The sequence below is a fragment of the Podarcis melisellensis genome (genome assembly GCF_964234715.1).
Source record: "Podarcis melisellensis genome assembly, chromosome: 9".
Lineage (NCBI taxonomy): Eukaryota > Metazoa > Chordata > Lepidosauria > Squamata > Lacertidae > Podarcis > Podarcis melisellensis.
The window spans coordinates 2,206,535-2,223,991 of NC_138541.1; the positions used below are offsets into that span (position 1 = coordinate 2,206,535).

The window sequence follows — 17,457 nt, forward strand, 5'->3', positions numbered from 1 at the left end:
TCTCTTGTTCTATATGTTAAGTCTTCAAGCTGCGCATATGATACATGTTTTATTCCCCCCCACACACATCCTGAGGGGTTCACAGCATTGACACCCCAAGAGGGTTTTGCTTCTCCCGCCGCCATGGCCTTGGATGTGAGCAGAAATCAGGCATGTCTCTCCCTCACAGCCTCCAGCCTGCTTCTTCCTCCAGCCTGTGGCCCACGGAGGTCATTTAACCGCCCCCCGAGCCACCCCCGAACAGAGCTGCCCACTTGGCGAGTCCCCAGCGCAGCACGGGGACTCTCTTCCGTGGCTCCAGAAATCGCTTCTGCGCATGCCCAGATGCCGGAAATCACTTCTGCGCATGCCCAGATGCCAGAAATTGCTTCTGCACATGCCCAGACACCGGAAATTGCTTCTGCGCATGCCCAGACACCAGAAATCACTTCTGCACATGTGCAGATGCTGGAAATTGCTTCTGCACATGCCCAGACACCACAAATCACTTCTGCGCATGTGTAGATGCTGGAAATTGCTTCTGCACATGCCCAGACACCAGAAATTGCAACTGCACATGCCCAGACACCAAAATCACTTCTGCACATGCCCAGACGCCGGAAATCACTTCTGTGCATGTGTGATTTTCGGCGTCTGGGCATGTGCAGAAGCTATTTCCGGCGTCACACTGCGCTGGCCCGGCCCATGTTGGATCTCCGTGGGAGTGATCCGGCCAATGCCTGGCAAGTCTTGCTGACCCCTGCCCTAGATGACACACAGGCACAGCTGCTGCCAGCAAACCCGTTTTGATCGAGCTTTGCCCGCCTTTCAGTTCCCGGAAGGAAACCCCCACAAAAAAGACAAGATCCCTTGCTTATTTATTGATGCCATTTGCTTCCTATCCGGTGACTTTCCAAGCTCAACCGCGATGGGGCTCTTGCGACCAAAGGCCGCGCCTCTCGATTTGCCGCAGCAGAAGGCGCACGGTGACATTTTGAAGCGTGCGCAGCTAATCTCTCACCCAGTCACTCCACTGTCACTGCAAATGATGTCACCAGAATCCTCAGCGCAGAGAGGAATTTGTGTGTGTTGGGGGGGGAACACATTGAGGAGTGCTAATCCCACGTTAATTACACATTAGGCAATTTGGCCAATGACGGGGGTTGCGGGGGGCATCAATGGCAGTGGAATGTGGGCGCAGGATGGGGCACATGGTGCTGTGGCCCTTTAAGGAGAGGGCTGGTGCTGAGGCTGTTTATTTACAGTCATACCTCGGGTTGAAGTAACTTCGGGATAAGTATTTTCGGGTTGTGTGCTGCGGCGACCCGGCAGTAAGTAACGGAGCGCGTTACTTCTGGGTTTCGCCGCTTGTGCATGCGCAGACGGTCAAAATGACATCATGCGCATATGCAGAAGCAGCAAATCGCGATCCGTGCATGCACGGACGCGGGTTGCGTTCGCTTCTAGATGCAAACGGAGCTCCAGAATGAATCCCGTTCGCATCCAGAGGTACCACTGTATTACCCTATTAAATTTGTTAGTCGCTTTGGTTCGATGTTTCACTGTGTTTTTAATTTGTCAGGGCAACCCATATAAATAATAACTTACTATTAATATTATTATTACCCAAGGCATCCCAATGTGACTTACAAACAAGCAAGCCAAGCCAACCAACCAAACAAACCAAACCAAACTGGTTATAGATTGATAGCAAGATAGATAGATAGATAGATAGATAGATAGATAGATAGATAGATTCTATTAATGCTTAATTGGTTTTTAACGTTGACTTCCCTGCTGCCTCTCTGCTTTTAGTTGTTTCTGTTTTAGCAGTAAGCCCTCCCTACCTTGAGGGGATGGGGGAAATGGGATATATATATATATCCCATTATATATATCGTGCTCCAGCGGCACAACAGCAGTGGGAGGCCCCCTTAGCTAAAGTGGTACTTCAGGTTAAGAACAGTTTCAGGTTAAGAATGGACCTCCAGAACAAAGTACATTCTTAACCAGAGGTACCACTGTACATAAAATCAAAACAAAAACAAGAACCCAATAACACCCCCCCAAAAAAAGAGTCAGCATTTTTAAAAGGGTATAGGATGTAGATAAAGTCAGGCAAATTAAAGGTAAAGGCCTGGTTAAAAAGGAATGTTTTTGCCTGGTGCCTAAAGGTGTATAGGGAAGGCGCCCAGCGAACTTTCCTGGGGAGAACATTCCACAAACGGAAATAATAGAAATAGAGATAGAAATAATAGAAATAATAGAAATAATAGAAATAATAGAAATAATAGAAATAATAGAAATAATAGAAATAATAGAAATAATAGAAATATAGATAATAATCCAAAGACACATTGGTGTTGCAGAGGCCACGCTCTCTATTTATGGGAGGGAGAGACGGAAAGCTCTTCCTCCAGATGCGCCAGGGAACATGTGCCACCCCCAAAGCGCATGTGGGATCCTCCCGGTCCCTCCGTGCTCCTGGCCTCTGGCCTCCTCTCTGCGGGGCAGTCTAGGCTCCAGCGCGCAGATGTGTGAGCTCAAGGAACCTGGCCTTGCTGAGCCCCACTGAGCAGGTTACGACCTTTACAGAAATGGTGGCTGTACGTGTCAGGCCTAATGGGGCTGAGGCTGCGAGACGCAGGCGGACGGGGGGGGGGGGAAGCTGCCCGAGAAAACGCGCATCCCCGGAAAGTCCCCAGAGGCCAGAGGAATTTCTGGGACACAGGGCTATTATCGTTATCGTTATCATTATCATCATTAACCCCTGAGATGAAAGAGGGGATGGATCCACCCAACTATTTTTTTTCCATTTCTATCTGGCACAAGAACAGCTCTCCATTTGGAGAGCTCCTCTTGGAGACCTTTGTAATCTCTTTGGGTTTTAGCAGCCCTGAGCAATTTAGGAGCGTCTGCAAAATTTGCAGCTCATACCCAACTCAGTGGAACGGTCTCCCTTGGGGGGTGGGGGGGGTGGGGGGGTGGACTCTCCTTCCTTGAAGGTTTTTAAGCAGAGGTTGGATGGCCATCTGATGCCTGAGTTGAGATTCCTGCATTCTTCTTCTTCTTGGCGATCCCTTGTAGCTGAGTAAGAATATCTTCTATAAACACGGTTTTAACAATAAGTCTGTAAGTGACTGTGGAGGCCAATTCTGGATCCACACATCCTTCCACAGTGGGGACATTGGTTTCCGGGCAGAAGTTGATCACAGTGTGGATTTTACAAGCGTGCCTTCCTCTTAGCACGTTTCTCCCTTGCGTCCTGAGTTCGAGCATCTTCAAAGACCTTCTTGGTGGTGGCACCGCCCCTGTGGAACACTCTCCCATCAGATGTCAAGGAGATGGGGTTGCCATACGTCCGGGGAAACCCAGACATGTCCTCTTTTGGGAGGGCCAACATGCCCATCTGGGTGAATTTTTACATTTTAAAGGAAACGTCAAGGGTTTTTTTTGGGGGGGGGGGCTTAGGCTTGGGCTGCTCTGCACATTGCAGCCACTGCCAGCCTAAGCTGGGGGGGAAAGGCACACCTCTGTCCCTGTCTCAGGCGGGCAGCAGCCCAGACTGCCCTCTTTTTTGCTCTTCAAGGTAGGGCAACCCTAAAAATAGCTATAAAACTTTTAGAAGACATGTGAGGGCAGCCCTGTATAGTTTTTAATATAATGGTGTTTTATTGTGTTCTTGTATCTGCTTGAAGTCGTCCAGAATGGCTGGGGAAACCCAGGGGTACAAACAATAAAATTGTTGTTGTTGTTGTTGTTGTTGTTGTTGTTGTTGTTGTGCTGTTTTAGACACCGGCTGAAAGTTTTCCTGTTCCAGGAATCCTATCCTATTAAAGCTTCTTTTAAATGATTTACTGATATTTTTAGCAATGCAAATTTTGTTTTTTGTTTTTTAAAAAATTGGTTTGTGCGTTTCAGTCATGTTTTATATATAATTGAATATTTGTATATAATTGAATCTCCTTGTTGTCTTTCCATGAGCAGGAGAAGACAATTTCCTTTGGGAACTGACAGCGATTTAAAGGAAAAGGTTGATCTACAGATGAAGAGCAGTATACCAATTCAATTAATTATATTAATGCTATTCATATTAATAATAATAATAATAATAGTGCTGTGCTGTTTTTATCATCTGTATTTTAATAGATTTGGTTTTTTAAAATCTTGTTTTAACTATTCAAATTTAATTACTTTTTAATTACTACCTTCTATAAGTTTTTAAACTTCTTGCATTTTATTTTATTTAGCTGTTTTTAACTTGTGTGAGCCGCCTTGAGTCTGGGGAAAAGGCAGGCTATAAAAAAATATAATCATGATATGAATGACAGGCAGCTTGGAGGATATTATTTTCCCTCCCTCTCTTTGGAGCAAGCGGTTTATAAGTGCTGGCCAAATAAACCCAAAGCAGATAAGCCGTAGCAATGGGACTTCACGGCCCAATTCAAATCCCCGCCCAGCAAATGTTCAGAGGGAGAACCGCTCTTCTCCATGGGAGACAAAGTCGCGAGACGGAAATGCCCACCGGGCTGGATTTTGCAGAAGGAAGATTTTCCATTTTCCATTTTAAAGCAGGAAAATGAGGCGGGGAGAAGGCCCACCCCCCCCACAGCCCCACCGGAAAGCACCAATTCAGATCATTAAGGGCTTGAGCCGCTGCGAAAAAGAAAAAGAGGATTTGAGGCTTCCTGGGGGATGCGGAGTGGGTGGGCTGTGGGCTTCCTTGGCAGAGGTGAAGGGAGTCAGGGGGAGAGGGGAAAAGGTGTCTCCAAAGCTGTTGGGCCCAATTGTGGATGCCATAAAAAAAAATTAAAAAAGGAAAATGTGTGTGTGCTCGCAGGGTGTTTTTTCTCTCCCCCTCCGGAGGCTGCCCTCTGCCCGCCCTCCTCCTCCCTGAAATTCACAGCTCCCATCCTTGACAATCTGAATTAACCCTGACCATTGTGTCCGATTAACTCCCATGGGGCGGGAGGGAGAGGCGAGGGGGGCAGAGCAGGGAGCAAAGGAAATTGACCGTGCTGACAAAGGGGGCAACCAGCCCAATGACACCAAGTCGCTAATTGCTTCCACTCCGCCAGCCCCCCCTCTCCTTCCCCGGCATCTGTTGGGTCGGTCCCCCCTTCTCAAACAAGCCTAAGGGGTCCTCTGCAAAGTTCAGGCTTCCCACTAGGCCAGAGAACATCTCCTTGTGCTTTCAGCAGTGGCACCCGGACTCTTCGTCTCCTTTTTTTTCTGGAGAGGGCCACATAATTCAGGCCACTTGGCGATTTTAACCTGCTGTTACTTGATTCGTTGCCTGGTTTTCGAACCAGCTGTATATTGTCTCCCTGCTTATTTAACTTATATGCAGAATTCATCATGCGAAAGGCTGGGCTGGATGAATCCCAAGCCAGAATTAAGATTGCTGGAAGAAATATCAACAACCTCAGATATGCAGATGACACAACCTTGATGGCAGAAAGTGAGGAGGAATTAAAGAACCTTATAATGAGGGTGAAAGAGGAGAGCGCAAAATATGGTCTGAAGTACAACATCAAAAAAATGAATATCATGGCCACTGGGCCCATCGCCTCCTGGCAAATAGAAGGGGAAGAAATGGAGGCAGTGAGAGATTCTACTTTCTTGGGCTCCATGATCACTGCAGATGGTGACAGCAGCCACGAAATTAAAAGACGCCTGCTTCTTGGGAGAAAAGCAATGTCGAGCCTAGACAGCTTCTTAAAAAGCAGAGACATCACCTTGCCAACAAAGGTCTGTATAGTTAAAACTATGGTTTTCCCAGTAGTGATGTATGGAAGTGAGAGCTGGACCATAAAGAAGGGGGATGGACGAAGAATTGATGCTTCAGATCCTGAAGCTGAGGCTTCAATCCTTTGGCCACCTCATGAGAAGAGAAGACTCCCTGGAAAAGACCCTGATGTTGGGAAAGATGGAGGGCACAAGAAGGGGACAGCAGAGGACGAAATGGTGGGACAGTGTTCTCGAAGCTACCAGCATGAGTTTGACCAAACTGCGGGAGGCAGTGGAAGACAGGAGTGCCTGGCGTGCTCTGGTCCAGGGGGTCATGAAGAGTCGGACACGACTAAACGACTAAACAACAACAACAGTCAACTTTAAATAATTCTGCATATCCCTGAAACTTCTGTGCAGGTGATCTTTGGGTGCTCTTGAACCTATCATTCCTTGTCAAACAAAAAGTTTCCATTATCAGGCGAGCTAAAATGGCTTCAGTTAATCAACTGAAATTTTGAGTTGATTAAGGGGCTGGGAATAAAGGTTGACTTTGGTGGCCTGGTTTGCAAACCAGGTCACAAAACATTACTGAATTTCTGAATTCTGGATCTCTCGCCTTCTTTTTTTTTGGCAGTGAAGTATTTACAGGCAGTAAAAGCGCAGGACATTTTGTCGCAGATCAATGCACTTTCTGAATCAGTGAAGTTCAGTTCTTAAAAGAGAATCGAACAAATTTGCTCTTCTAGAAACGATAACCTGAAATACAGCCATCCTGTAAAATTCGCACTTTCTTGAATTTTGCAATGCAATTCCCCGTCTGACTAATGCATCGTATTAAAAAATGCAGGTATTAGTGTGCATACAACTGCTTATATTGGTAAAGGAGGGGAAACAGCATTGCAAAAATGTCTACATTGTGCAAGACTGTGTACAAAAATGTTTGTGCGTGAGATAAAATTCACAGTGTTGATCTGCATCAGGGATGATTGAATTCATAAACTGATGCGAAAGGGTGGAGAGTTGAATTGATGATTGTGAAAAAATTAAGGCAACCAGAATGGACAGGTTTGTCCTTCCGTACTCCAGGCATCCCACAAAAATGGCTGCTCTGCGCTCCTTTCCCGACTGCTCTCCTTTAGTTGCTACCATATTGGAACACCCTTGTCTATCGAGAGCAAAACAAGCACCGTCGTCTCTCCTGCTCAAGTTGGAGGGGATGTTTTCTGTCAACGCTGCTTCTTGAGAATGATACAAATGCACTTAAGCACCATGGATTTCAAGGGGGCTTAAGGACACTTCATCTGCCCGGAACCCGAGATGCTTATGCTGAACGGCCTTGCAGCCTTCGCCATGAATTAGCTGGTATTCAGCCTGCAGAGGTTTCATTTACTCAGAGGAAGGAGGACAGGAGGGTCTCTAGGAGGGTCTTGGCCGCCACCTCTTTCCATGGTTCTTATTTAGGCTTGCCATGTGTCCGGAATTTCCCAGACCTTGCAGGGATTCGGCCGTTGGAAACAGTGTCCAGAAATCACTTAAATGTTTGGGGAAATCCAGACGTATGGAAACCCACGTCGGAAATGTCGGTTTTGGTGAATTTCCTTAAAATTTGCTCAAAAACATTATCTTTCTCCTTTGGGGGGATGGGGAGATTTTGCAAGCAAAACTCAACAACTTTGGCCCCAAAAGAAAAGTTCAACATCTTTTGTGTCTGGGCTTCCACTTTTTGAAATATGGCAACTCTATGACTTCTTTCTTGGAGCAAGGCTGTTCAGGGGCCTCTCTGTTTCGAAGAGGCAAGATGCTATAAATTTGTGAAATTACGCATGGCATAAAGGAGAATGGTGAGAGAAAATTGTTTTTGTTCCTGTCCTAATGCTGGAACTTGTGGACATTCAATGAAGCTGAAGGTTGGAAGATTTAGGACAGAAAGGATTTATTATTCACACAGAGAAGAGTTCAACTATGGAACTCCCTGCCACTGAGTGCAGTGACCTAGATGGCTTGAAAAGAGGATTAGACAAATTTATAGCACCAGGTTGGCCATTGCAAGAACAGGATTCTGGGCTAGTTATGGGCTACTGAATGGATCCAGCCGTCTCTCCTGGTGTTCTTAAAGGGCCATGCAGCCCACGGACAGTTTTACTATCTGATCCTGGCACTATTCTGTCCTGACAAGACTTAGAAACTTAAGGGCCTGTATTCAGTTATGGCTGCAAGAATACTGATAGCCAGACATTGGAAATGTGAAACAACACCCACAATAATAGATTGGCAATCACTCAGGCTAGAGTTCTTTCAATTAGCAAAGCTGACCGGAAAAGTCAGAGGACCCCAAATCAAAAAATATTCAGAGAATAGAGACTATTCAAAGAATATATAAGATTATATTGTAAAAATGACATTAATAAACAAATGGAATAAATATACTTGATAAATAGTATTATTAGCCCATGCATTTAAGCTTAGTTGCAACTGTCATCTGGAAGAAGTTAGTTATTGATTATTGCACGTTCTCTCTCTCTCTCTCTGTGTGTGTGTACATACACACAATTACTTTGGGAAATCATTATAAAACTGTGTTGAACAAATAAATATATGAGTTGCATCAAGAGCTACTCTCCACCCACCCCAGAATTGAGGCCTGCGTGAGGATCCACAGGAGTTTAACTCTTCTTCCAGCTGTATCCCTGAATACACCCTGGGGTTTTCTCCTATATGTAGGAATTGCATCTCTTCCAATGGGCTGGGGCCAGAATCCTGCCCCCTCTGGCACTGGGGTGCATGTTGCTGCCTTCAATGAGAAGATCTATTGGGGAGAAACCCAAAGGGCTCCTTGCTGCCTGGTGACCATTTGATCACCTGCATGGTATTTTCACATTGTTTCTCCATCTTCATCCTTGAGGTCTGATGCTTTGGGGATTTCCTGTTGCTTTGAGTGATGGTCAGAAAAGTTGTCTCCATTGCAAGCCAACAATTGGTTGACCACAAACTTGACATGAGCCAACAGTGTGACGCGGCAGCTAAAAAAGCCAATGCAATTCTGGGCTGCATCAATAGGAGTATAGCATCTAGATCAAGGGAAGTAATAGTGCCACTGTATTCTGCTCTGGTCAGACCTCACCTGGAGTACCGTGTCCAGTTCTGGGCACCACAGTTCAAGAAGGACACTGACAAACTGGAACGTGTCCAGAGGAGGGCAACCAAAATGGTCAAAGGCCTGGAAACGATGCCTTATGAGGAACGGCTAAGGGAGCTGGGCATGTTTAGCCTGGAGAAGAGGCGGTTAAGGGGTGATATGATAGCCATGTTCAAATATATAAAAGGATGTCACATAGAGGAGGGAGAAAGGTTGTTTTCTGTTGCTCCAGAGAAGCGGACACGGAGCAATGGATCCAAACTACAAGAAAGAAGATTCCACCTAAACATGAGGAAGAACTTCCTGACAGTAAGAGCTGTTCGACAGTGGAATTTGCTGCCCAGGAGTGTGGTGGAGTCTCCTTCTTTGGAGGTCTTTAAGCAGAGGCTTGACAACCATATGTCAGGAGTGCTCTGATGGTGGTTCCTGCTTGGCAGGGGATTGGACTCGATGGCCCTTGTGGTCTCTTCCAACTCTATGATTCTATGAATCTATGAATTAAATCAAGCCTCTTGTGTTAATCTCTTAAGGACCCTCCTTCCTTCCCCAGGCTCCCCAACTTCAGATGCTAGGTAGGTGGTGAGTGGCCTTTTCTATTGTCAGCCACCTAATAAGTCATAGAATCATAGAACTGTAGAGTTGGAAGGGACCCCCAAAGGACATCTAGTCCAACCCCCTTCAATGCAGGAATGTCAGCTGAAGCATCCATGATGGTCAGCAATCCAACCTGCATCCTCCTTGTTCTTTCCATGCTTTCCATGCATCTAAAGCCCTTAGTGGCTTTCATTACTCATTTCATTACTCAGGCTAAGACCTGCCCTGCCCGCAGACTGTCTGGCCAGAGTGGTGCATGCTCTGGTTATCTCTCGCTTGGACTACTGCAATGTGCTCTACGTGGGGCTACCTTTGAAGGTGACCCAGAAACTACAACTAATCCAGAATGCGGCAGCTAAACTGGTGACTGGGAGTGGCTGCCATGATCACATAACACCGGTCTTGAAAGACATACATTGGCTCCCAGTACATTTCCAAGCACAATTCAAAGTGTTGGTGCTGACCTTTAAAGCCCTAAACAGCCTTGGTCCAGTATATCTGAAGAAGCGTCTCCATCCCCATCGTTCTGCCCAGACACTGAGACACTTTGCTCAAACTAATGCTGGTAGCTTTGAGAACACTGTCCCACCATCTCGTCCTCTGTCGTCCCCTTCTCCTTGTGCCCTCCATCTTTCCCAACATCAGGGTCTTTCCCACAGAGTCTTCTTTTTTCATGAGGGGCCAAAGTATTGTAGCCTCAGCTTCAGGATCTGTCCTTCCAGTGAGCACTCCGGGCTGACTTCCTTCAGAATGGAGAGGTGTGATCTTCTTGCAGTCCATGGGACTCTCAAGAGTCTCCTCCAGCACCAGAATTCAAAAGCATCCATTCTTCAGCGATCAGCCTTCTTTATGGTCCAGCTCTCACTTCCATACATCACTACAGTGGTACCTTGGGTTACATACGCTTCAGGTTACATACGATTCAGGTTACAGAATCCACTAACCCAGAAATAGTACCTTGGGTTAAGAACTTTGCTTCAGGATGAGAACAGAAATTGTGCGGCGGCAGCAGGAGGCCCCATTAGCTAAAGTGGTGCTTCAGGTTAAGAACAGTTTTAGGTTAAGAACAGACCTCCAGAACGAACAAGGTACCACTGTACTAGGAAAACAATAAAAGGTAACGGTAAAGGGACCCCTGACCATTAGGACCAGTCGTGGCCAACTCTGGGGTTGCCGGCGCTCATCTCGTTTTATTGGCCAATAAACCAGAGCAGCGCACGGTAACGCCGTTTACCTTCCCGCCGTTTACCTTCTACTTGCACTTTGACGTGCTTTCGAAATGCTAGGTTGGCAGGAGCAGGGACCGAGCAACGGGAGCTCACCCCATCATGGGGATTCGAACCACCGATCTTCTGATCAGCAAGTCCTAGGCTCTGTGGTTTAACCCACAGTGCCACCCGCGTCCTGGGAAAACCATAGCTTTAACTATAAAATATTATTATTAAATAAAATATTATTATTATTAAATAAAATCTTATTATTATTAAAAGAGTTGGTCCATATGCAGCTCAGTACCGCCTACTCTGACTGGCAGCTCTCTGTGTTGCCACCGCGGGGGACTGAACCCATGAATTTCTGCGCTTGCAAAGCGGGTGCTCCATCACCGCCGATCGACATCTCCGTCCTTCCCGGCTCGCCGTCCCAAACTTTCCCGATGGTCCCTAGTGGCTCCGCTTTTCCTCCGCCTCCCTCCCCGGCGCAACCTGCTCATTGTGCGATGTGTCACTTCGCGCAGCGCTGTCACACACATCGGCCCGTCCCAGCCGAGCGGAGCTTGTGAAAGGCCCAGCGGGGGGGCTGCACATTATGCCACTAATTAGGACCCCGCAGCAGAGGGTTCCCATACACACCTGCACGGTCATGTGACTCTACGGGGTATTCCCCCCCTTTTTTGGAGGGGGGGTGGGGAGGTTGCAAAGAATGACCGCTCTACCCGAGCGTGAACCGAAATGTGCTGGACTGCCAAAAAAAAAGGAGAGAGGAAGATCCCAGCTTTTCCAAAAAAATTTTTTAATGCAATAAAGAATTTGTTGCGTTTCCAGGGATGCAAAACTTTCCTCCGGACATTGAGCTGCGGGAGGTGGGTGCGTGTAACGGATTGGGGCCCTTCCCCCAGCACTTGGCTCCGAGGAAAGGACAGAGTCTGGACAGGTAAAAGAACGGAATTCTTCATGCAAACGCCTAGTTCTGTGCACCGCCCCGAGACCTCCGGATATAGGGCGGCGTATAAATTCAAGAAATAAATAATAGTTCATCTGTGGAACTCGCTGCTGTAGCCTGTTTCTCCTTTGTTACTGTTATCGCTTTCTATTAAACCATTTCCACGAACCAAGAACTTGTACACTGACCGCTAATAAGGAACTGTTACGTGGTAGATATCACTGCAAATTTATCGTGCTATTTTTGTGATGTACAAATGACATGGAAGAAATGGTCTGTTTATTTGTCTCATTTAAATAACTCCTAGGATCCCTGTTTATATAACGCACTAAAAAGCTTTTTTTAAAAAAACAAACATATTTTCAGTGCCAGGGAAAACGTATATCTTACCCCAGGCATTGGACAGGTTGGGATAATTTTTAATGGCATATTTTTTGCTGCTGCTTTTTTTTGGTTCTGTTCTATAGGCAATTCCATGGTGCTCTCTCTAGATATAATAGCTCAACAACTTTGCCAAAAAAAGCTAAACAACTTTTGCATCCGGATTTTCACCTTTTGAAATACTACAACCCTAGGTTATGACCCGTAACAGTGGTTCCCAATTAGTTAATTACTGAGGAAGCCCCTCCTTTTCAAAAGCCAAGCCACAGACCCCCTACTTTTGAAAAGTTTGATAACTCTATGGTAGTTATCTCTGCAAAGCAATTTTTGGAAGAAAATGTGGGGTAGCCCCTAATAAGCAAATGGTTTTAGGTATACTAAAAAAACAGAACAGACCACAATTTTTTATATATATTACTGTGCAAAAATGCCGAAAATCAGTTGGTGGGGAAGGCAAGGAATGGGGCCGCAGACCCCCTGGGTGCGTTCCTGGGACCCCTAATTGAGAACCACTGAATCATAATTCCCTATATGGCTTAAAGGTCAAGGGACCCCTGACTCTTAGGTCCAGTCGTGGCCGACTCTGGGGTTGCGGCACTCATCTCGCTTTATTGGCCGAGGGAGCCGGCGTACAGCTTCTGGGTCATGTGGCCAGCAGGACTAAGCCACATCTGGCGAACCAGAGCAGCGCACGGAAATGCCGTTTACCTTCCCGCCAGAGCGGTACCTATTTATCTACTTGCACTGGTGTGCTTTCAAACTGCTAGGTGGGCAGGAGCAATGGGAGCTCACCCCGTCGCGGGAATTCAAACTGCCAACCTTCTGATCGGCAAGTCCTAGGCTCTGTGGTTTCACCCACAGCGCCACCCGCATCCATCCAGGCTATTTGAAATACAGTATTCCTCATACGAAGCTGCCTAGGTTTTGAGATCTTTAAGAGTGGCCCTTTCCCCAAGTGGCGATGCAGAAGGGGGTCTTCTCAGTAGTGGCTCCTCCCAGGCAACTTTGGCACTCTCTCCTGAAAGAACTTCGACTGGCTCCTTCCTTGCTGTTCATTTGCCAGACTTTCTATTTCCGACAGGCTTTGTGTGGCTGTCTGGTTTCAAGTAAAGGACTTTTTATAATGCTTCACTGTTTTTACTATCTGTGTTGTAATAGATTATTTTGTGGGGAGTTGCATTGTTTTAATTCCATTATTGTTTAATTACTATGGAACTATTATCTTTTATATGACTTTAGCTTTCTGTGTTGTATGCCTCAAACCCCAGTTCTGGGGAAAAGGTGGAATATTAATATTATTATTTTTATAATGATAATCTGCACACAGAATTAAATTCCCCCCCTCTTTTTTGAGCAAGTCATTTCTACATAATAATAGTACCATCGTAATCATAATTTTTACTGTTATGTGTAAAATCTCATGGAGAACATACAGTGAATGCTGTATGCTAGTTATTTTAATGTTTTGTTTTTCTGATTTTAAGTTCTGCTTTTTGCTCTTACACTTCTCTTAAATTGCTTGTTCTATCTGTTTATTTCGTAAAACTTATCCACCACCTGATTGCAAAACGAAAAACCTCAAGGCGGCTTATAAAAAGAAAACAAGAGCAAAGCGATCAGTAAAACCAGCTGAAAGCAACAATTTAAAATATTCAAAAAGGAAAAACTCGCACCATCTCTCTAAACTTGTGGGTGGGCGTGTCTAAACGAAAATGCTTTTAGCAGGTTCCGAAAAGACTGCCAAGAAGATGCTTGCTTGATGTGAATAGGCGGGGAGTTCCAAAGTGCAGGTGCTCCCACATTAGAAGTTGATGTTCTTAAAAATGTGGAACAGGTATTATGTGGCCCTGGATCAGTTCTGCTGATCAATGCAGTTAAGTGGGCATCTGTGGGGGAGAAGTTGTGAAACCAGCTCTCTAAACTTGGCTGGAATTCTGAATACCATCCCTCTCATCCTCCACTAGGAGTGTGTGACTGGGGGGTGCCCGGGTTGTGCATGTGCATAGCCCTAGCACCAAAATGTGTGGGTGACCGGCCCCTTCATGGGGAATTTTGTGAGTGCTTGGACACCCAGGGAGCTGGCACCTAGGTCCTCCACGCACATCGAGGGTGCCAATGTTGCCCTCTGTTTTTGGTGGTTCTGGGGATCCGGGACAACTAAACACGAAGGGGTTTTTTGGCAAGATCTGGCTGTGTCTCTTCTGCCAGCCCAGATTTGACCTCCTGGGCCTTTGAGCTCTCCCGGGTGCCCCTTGCCGCTCTTCCTCCTCCTCGTCCTCCTTTACGCTAGTGTGAATGCCTGCCCTTGAAGGGGAGGGGGTTTCAATTGGAAAGACACATTCTGACACAGTCGTAACCCCCTGACCCTGCCGTGGCTGCACCCATTAAAAACAGTGTGTGTCTTCACGCCTGGCAGAAGACAGGTCTCCGGGGTTAGGGGGAATGGAAAGGGAGGGGGAATGTTCTTCCGCTCACCCATGCACGATCCTGGCCTGCGCCCAGGGAGAAGAAGCCTATGCACACTTCCTTCCCTACACACCTATAAACTCTGCCTTTTTGCAGGGGACACAACTCCCAGCGTTCCTGGTTCATCCCACCCCCTCTTTGTGGGTTAGCCTTTGCTTCTGCTAGAGTTGTTGCCTATCTGCCATGCATGCTTCAGATCATAGAAATTAAGGGTGATTAGGGCAGGGGTCAGCAACCTAAGGCCCATGGGTTGGAAGTGCCTGTGGAGGTCGTTTGACTGGCCCACAAGCCACCCCCAAACCGAGCTGCCTACTCGCGCATGGCGCTAAACCAGCGCAGCATGGGGACTCGCTTCCATGGCGCCGAAAATTGCGTTGGCACAGATGCAGATACTGAAAATCACAGGTGCGCAAACCCAGACACCGAAAATCACAGGCGCGCACACGATCCGGCCCACAGAGGGATCTCTGCAGGACTGATCCAGCCCAGGCAAGGTAAACCTTGCTGACCCCGGGATTAGGCTTTCCATATTTCAAAAAGAAAAAATCCAGACACCAAAGTTGTTGAGTCTGACATGGGTTGCCATACAGTCGTACTCTGGAAGTCAAATGGAATCTGTTCAGAAGTCCGTTCAACTTCCAAAGCAATCAGAAACCAAAACATAGCTTCTGATTGGCTGCAGGAAGCTCCTACAGCTAATCGGAAGGCCGCGGAAGCCCCGCCAGACATTCGACTTCCAAAAAAAACATTGAAAATTGGAACAGTCACTCCCATGTTTCGGTCACTCAGGAGCCAAAACGTACGATTACCAAGGCATTCGACAACCAAGGTATGACTGTACTTCCAGATGTTCCCGGACATCAGTGATTTCTGCCTGGACACTGTTTCCGACTACCGCAATCCAGCTATGTTCGGGAAATTCTAGATGTATGACAGTCTTAGTAGATGTTAAATCTCAGAACACAGACTGGGCACAGCTGAGGGCTACACAAACCCAAATGCAAGGCCCAACTTGACACATCACTCATTGCAGCTGCCCTGGTCTGCTTGTTTGTTTATTATTCATTTCATAAATTTTATACGCTGCTTTATGGTTAAAAAAAAAACAACCCAACACAGAATTGCTATGTATAGCACCCGGCACCCGTGTGGAAATCAAACAGTGCCTGAAATAACAGCAGCAGCAATATTCTGTTTCTCCCGCTCCCTCTCATGCCCCAGCCAGCTTGCCTTCAAGACCTGGGGGGAAATACCAGCCCTCCTTGTGACTGGAGACTCCGCCTGTTTGCTGTGGTTAATAATAAAACCCTCTGAGCCAGCCAGAGCCCATCCGACCAAGTTGGGCTGGGGCAGCTCAGAGCTGTTTCTGACCTGCTGCGCGAGATGCAGACCGGCTGGAACCGCAACCGGGAGATTTCTGGCCAAAGCTGTCACCTCGGCCAAGGTCATTGGGGAATTGCCTTACCATGTGTTTGTGTGAGCTTGGAGACCATAGGTCTTCAATTTTGCTCCTTGACTTTGTGGGAGCCCAACCCCACAAATATATTATAAGTCCAGTGTTGCAGACTTAGGTCCCTGTTCTCACATGTACGGAGCTGGTTTCTTCAAACAGGAGAGAGCGGCTGAGGCAGCCCAGCCAGATGGGTGGATGATGATGATGATGATGATGATTTCATGTTTCGTATTCACACAAGGAGGCATGAGCAGGCAGGTGAGTTGAGAAGAAATACTTCTAAGCTACCCAGCCAGGGACACTTGATCCACAAAGAATAAAACTCAGAACAACATCTGTGTTCCAACTGGATGAGGCACATGGGAGCCAGTGTGGCCTAGTGGTTAGAGTGTTGGACTAGGACCAAGGAGACCAGGGTTCAAATCCCCTCTTGGCTATGAAGCTCATAGGGTGACCTTGGGCCAGTCACTCCCTCTCAGTCTAACCTACCTCACGGGGCTGTTGGGATTAAATGGGGAGGGGAAGAACCACCTATGCCAACTTGCGCTTCTTGGAGGAAAAGTGGTATTTATTGTAAATATATATAAATATAAATGTAAAATAAAAATTAGAGTAATCAGTGTTTTTTTCTGGGGGGCACAGGGGTATGCATACCCCTAAACATTTTGTGAATTTTTTACTTTTGTCCATTTACTGTATTTCTTTTCCCCAATTTAAACTATAAAATGGTGGTTTTCTTGAGTCAAAATGAGAATACCCCTAAACATATATATATATATATATTTAGAAAAAAAGCACTGAGAGTAATGATACAATAACCACTGCCTTTCATGGGCATAGCTAGGATTTATGTGCAGAGCCATATTTCAAGAAGTGAAAATCCAGGCACAAAGGTTATTGAGCTTTTTTTGGCCACAGTTGTGGAGCTTATTCTTTTTTGCAAACGTATGGCACCCCTACCTTGGTTAGTTATGCAATTTTATTTATTTCCTTGATGGGGGGAAGGGAATCAGGGGCTAGACCCATGCCACCCTCATCACCAACACCTATTACTGGCTGGAGTTTTTCAGCAATACCCAGAAGCGCAACACAAACACACACCAGTGTGTTGCACTCTGCAGCATGGCTGTGCAACTGGGGATCAGGCCCTCGGAGGCAGACTCTGAAAGAGCTGCTCTGCTTTAAGGTATTGCCCAGGCAGAAGTTCACCAAGGCTGCTCTGCAGACCCCAGTCCCAAATCCTCCCTCTTTTGTCACAGTGCAAAACCTTTCCTGGGGTTTGGAATTGGGGGTGTCATTTCTTGTTCTCCTCATTCTCCAGGCAACATATGAACACATGGGATACTAGGTCCTCAGGCACCCAGGCTACCTGAAGGAACATCACCACCCCCATTGTTATGTCACACATTAAAAACTTCCCTGAACAGGGCTGCCTTCAGATGTCTTCTAAATGTCAGGTAGTTGTTTATTTCTTTGACATCTGGTGGGAGGGTGTTCCACAGGGCAGGTGCCACCACTGAGGGCCTTCTGCTGGTTCCCTCCCTGCGAGAAGTGA

General features: G+C 46.6%; 1 protein-coding gene and 1 long non-coding RNA gene across 2 annotated transcripts in view; one reads left to right on the forward strand and one right to left on the reverse strand.

Annotated features, from left to right (window-relative positions):
• The window catches only part of LOC309377833, a 355,859-nt gene that overhangs the window by 239,890 nt on the left and 98,512 nt on the right, over window positions 1-17,457 (forward strand). The window lies entirely within an intron of this gene.
• ATP6V1B1 (ATPase H+ transporting V1 subunit B1) overlaps window positions 1-17,457 on the reverse strand; it is a 61,958-nt gene that overhangs the window by 43,403 nt on the left and 1,098 nt on the right. The gene's annotated exons all lie outside the window — the stretch shown is intronic.